The sequence below is a fragment of the Thrips palmi genome, unplaced genomic scaffold (genome assembly GCF_012932325.1).
Source record: "Thrips palmi isolate BJ-2018 unplaced genomic scaffold, TpBJ-2018v1 HiC_scaffold_16, whole genome shotgun sequence".
NCBI classification, from domain to species: Eukaryota; Metazoa; Arthropoda; class Insecta; order Thysanoptera; family Thripidae; genus Thrips; species Thrips palmi.
Window position 1 is genome coordinate 2,352,979 of NW_023144625.1, and position 4,954 is coordinate 2,357,932.

The following is a 4,954-nucleotide window of genomic DNA, read 5'->3' on the forward strand; positions in this document are numbered from 1 at the left end:
CATGCTTGTGTGTAGTTTATTTTGTTTTTAATTTAGTGTGGCAAATGTGATCTTCATGAAGTTGTTAATTAAATTTTGTATTGCCTCAGCTTGCGAAATGAGAGTTTTACATAAGACTGCATAATTTATAGCACATTTTAAGTTAGTGCTGTTTCATGTATTCATTTTTCCTATGCTCAATATAAGACTGCACAATTTCTTTGATGCTGTTTAAGTTCATGCTATGTGTGTAGTTTATTTTGTTTTTAATTTAGTGTGGCAAATGTGATCTTCATGAAGTTGTTAATTAAATTTTGTATTGCCTCAGCTTGCGAAATGAGAGTTTTACATAAGACTGCAAAATTTTATAGCACTTTTTAAGTTAGTGCTGTTTCATGTATTCATTTTTCCTATGCTCAATATAAGACTGCACAATTTCTTTGATGCTGTTTAAGTTCATGCTATGTGTGTAGTTTATTTTGTTTTTAATTTAGTGTGGCAAATGTGATCTGTATGAAGTCATTAGTCAAATTTACATTTGCTATTACTCATGGAAAGTTAGTGCTGTTCTTAACCTTTTTCATTGTCTCAATACATGTACCTTAATGTGAAATGATGGTAATTTTAAGATTGTGAAATTGAATTAAAAGACGTTAGTACAAATTTCCAATTTTATTGATTTTGCAACTCCCTAGGCCAGTAACTGCCACACTGACAGCCACTGTTCATGGTACATGGTTAATGTTGATAGTGACAAAACAATTTAGGAACCCTGAAAGACATACATTACACAATTTTTCATGTAGAAAATGTTTAAGTAACAAATACAGCAAATGGAGAAACTGGAGTTTAGAACACATAATGAGTGCTTAGTTCAAGATCTGTGACATAAGACAACAAACAATCCATTAAAATTACAGCCAGAACTCAATAAAAACCAATAGGAATGCCTCCTCACAAGACCTTTACAGCAGTTAAACTGACTGACAAACTTAACCAGGCAACCTGATTTGTACAGCTACAGTATGTCACTTTGGCACGCAAGCAAAGCTCCATGTGATGGAGTCTTCTAACAAACATGCCATACATCATAGGACATGACAATTCATAACTAATAGAGGCAAGTTGACCAGATATTTAGAGGAGCCCCTGCTATAACATCAGTGTTTCTGTACAATGGAAGTTGTAGTAAAGAAGCTTTAGTTACAATTCAAATAAAAAGTATACAAACATTTTTCTGAGGAGTGTTGTATTACAGAACTTAAAAAGCCCAAAAATCTCACATTCCTGTCCATAAAGCATATAACAATCAGTGATTGCAATGAAATTTATTATATTGTCATGTCATGTCTCTTAAGGTGAGATTAACAACAAAAAGCACAAGTGGCACCTTCTATCATCATAACTTAACACCTTCCAAGCCTGTTGAGAATCACACAAAACAATGTTGCTTGCTGATAAACATAAGCAACACTAGTAAAACCAAGTGATTGACCTTGCCCCTCACATTATCATTCAGTGATACGTTTTTTGGATTGAAATAGAAATTGGGCTTATTTTCAGTATTAAGAACAAGGACCAGTCAATGTCTTAAATGCCTAAAGAGGTTGTCAGGGTCAGCGGTGGCGGCGGCGGCGAGCACGGGCAGCCTCGAGCTCTTCCACAATTCGTTGCCGTGCCGCCCTTCCACGGGCTAGCAAGGCGCGCACTTCAGCAGCACCAGCACGTCCACCGTGGGTGCGGCCTGTTACCTCCAAGTATATTACCTCCAACACCTCCGGTCGCGACTGTTCATACCTCTAACGATTTACCTCCAAAACGATGCACTTTACCTCCAAACATTTTACCTCCAAAGATATGTCGATACGTACTTTTAGGTCCAAAGACATGTTCAAATGTATTTTACCTCCAAAGACCTTCCTCACAGTACTGATGTACGTGCATGAGGGTAGGGGAGAGGGGGACACTGTTTTGTGCGTGCGTGCGGCTGGACGCGTGTGTGTGTGCCTGGGCGTATGTGTGTGTGTGTTCAAATGTATTTTACCTCCAAAGACCTTCCTCAGAGTACTGATATATAGGTGAATGAGGGGAGGGGGAGAGGAGGGCAGTGGTGTGTGTGTGTGTGTGTGTGTGTGTGTGTGTGCGTGTGCGGGCGTCAGCCTACACGGGCATCAGCGCGCCTTGCGGCGGAGCGGGTAGGCAACATGCTCGCACGGTAGCCTTTGGTTGCCTCCCGGGCCCGGGGCGCCCTACTGCCGCCTTAGCATTTGCGCCAGCGCGGTGGTGGGTGCTCGCGCGTGTGTGTGGTGTGTGTGAGAGAGAGAGAGAGAGGAGAGAGAGAGGAGAGAGAGAGAGAGAGAGAGAGGGGGGGGGGGGGGGGGCAGGCGGGAGGACCATGGTGTCTCACAGGAGGTTCTTTACAGGTGTTTGATGTGCGGGGTTGCCTACCTTTCACAGGCGCTTCCCAGGTGGGCCTGGCATTGTTATTGCGCCTCCAGGGTGACAGGGAGGTGATCTGGCACCGTGAATGTTTTCAAGTGTAACAAGCCAAATAAACGTATCGGGGCGAAAGAGATGCGTCGCGTGCCAGTTCATCTCGGTGCGGTTTAAGTTAAGGATCCTCTGACCACTGGGGACCTCGCTCCGAGTTCCAGCTCATTTCTGTGCTATTCAGACAGTCCTCACAATGTGCCGTTGTGCGTGACAAGTCACTCGGCTTGCCTGGGCCATGGGTGAGTCACTGTTAAATGGGGGGTTTGACTTAGTTGGTGCGTTTTCGCGGTGTCTTCGGCGGTCCGCGAAAAATTTTCCTTTGATCAATACCATTCTTCACGCGTGGTTTGTCTCCTGAAGGGAAGGCCTTGAGGGAAGACATGAGGGAGGCTTTGTCTCAGGGGCGGCCGCGCAGGTGAGTGTTGCGACTTGTAATGCATGCTGCCTTGCAGTTGCATTTGCATTGGCGCCACTGTGCCATCCTGCGTCGCTATGCTTATGGCCTTGCTTCAATTTGTTTTCTCTTTATTTTATTTTTTTTCATTGCGCTATCAGTGATGTGAGGGGGCAAAGGCAGTCGCTGAAACGTAATCAATATGGGTTTGGGAACCACGAGTTGCACGTTCTTATCAGAAAGCGGCATTTGAACACCGAGACCCTCCGAATGCTTCTTTCAACTGCCCCATGCAAATAACCAAGCGTGGAAATCTCGTTCCTGCTCTACAGAATGAGCTCCGCCCCGCCTGTACACTCCAGGGTGCCGCCTACCCGTCTGGCATGGTCAAAGGGCGGAGTGGACAAGCGTGTAGGATCCACCTGCAGTAGCACACTCCCGAGTTTCAGTTTCAGGAGTAGCCCCGGGGCGGATCCAGAAAACGGCTGAGAGGGGGGGGGGGCAACCTACGGTAGGGTCGACATGAGCCCCTGCTGAGCCCGACTCGAACTCCGTTGGCCAGAGACACGACTAGAGCCTTGTTTTAGTCCCGACCTGAGCCCCACTTGAGCCCACGCCTAAAAAAACTTTCATTTTTGAACTGTTGTTTTTTAGCAGATGATATCTTACTAGTTCAAAACATATCTAGAACAATACAAGACACATAAAGGTGTCAGCTAGCTTTTACTCGAGTCCAGAAACCAAGTGTGTATCCTAACAAAAATAGGTGGGGGCTGCCGGGGCGGGATGGTGCGTGTCGAAAAGAGGCGCAGTCTGCGCGGAATATCGAAGCAACGATGCTTCCCGGTTCGGCCCGGTCGGCGCGCAGGTGACGGGCGGTGCAGGGCAGGCCACAGCCCCCGGCACGGCGGGTACTAAAACCGGCCAGCTTGCTCGGGTCTATAAACTTAATCATCCATGTATTTTTTTTCATACATACTTTTTAAAAACTATCTTTGGAATAAGCCCATACACCCGTAGAAGAAAAACAAACGAGTGTCATCTGCATTCATTTCGTTCATTGAATGAGATTTTTTAAAGTTTTTGGGTCAAATTGGAACTGTTTTTGGCGGGGGGCTCAAATGGGGCTCAGTTTGGGGCTCTGGCCGAGGTAAAGGTCATCGGGGTTTAATCGGAATGGGGCTACAGGGGCAATGTGCCACTTACTGCCTACCTTTCAGGCGGCCTCGCCCCCCCCCCCCCCGAATCCGCACCTGGGAGTATAGCAACTTGCACGCGCACCGTAGGCGGGTAAATCCACGAAATGGGCCATCCTTTATACTCGCCTAATCAAGCCCACGTCCGCTGGCCAAAACCTGCCTCGTCAATCCAAACCGGTGTTCGAATCCCGCTTGCAGAGGAGCGCGGATAGAGGCATTTCCTTCCCTATCCTCTGCGAGCGCTTGACTTTGACGACTACCGTTAGTCTCAGTCCTCCCCATCAATCGGGATGGTCATCTGCCCCTAACCAACACCGCTCAACTGTTCCAGGTACGGCCGCACGATCCTTCCCCTCTGCATAGGGTAGGCAGAGAGTGAAGCCACGAGTCCTGGAGAAGCTGTAGTAGGGTGACTCCAGGTTCCAGTTTCACAGCTTGCTTTGTACGTATTGCTTTGCTTCTTCCTACCTTCTCCCCTTTTCTTACTATTTGTTATGCAGTTGTGCGTTTGCTTTTGGCTTTCAGACCGCTTACGCAGGACACAACGTCTTTTGAGCGGACAGTCTTATCGCCCCGCCGCTCCTACCTCGCTTCCAGATTGGCTGGAGAGATGGAACCACTGCCAAACAGGTCAATCCTGATTCCGTGTTCTCCCACGCAGGACTAGAGCGCCCTGGTGATGACCTTCCCTAGCAGCACAACAAGGAGGCAGCCAGCCAGCCATCCTACGCGCGTGTTGCGCGGGATGGCCTACCCTGGCAGCACAAGGCGCCAGCCAGCACGGCGGGGGCGCGGTCCATTGCCTTTGCCCGGGTCTGACGCCTGGAGCGCCGTGATGGTAGGCAGCCAGCCAGCCATCCTACGCGCGTGTTGCGCGGGTGGCCCCCCA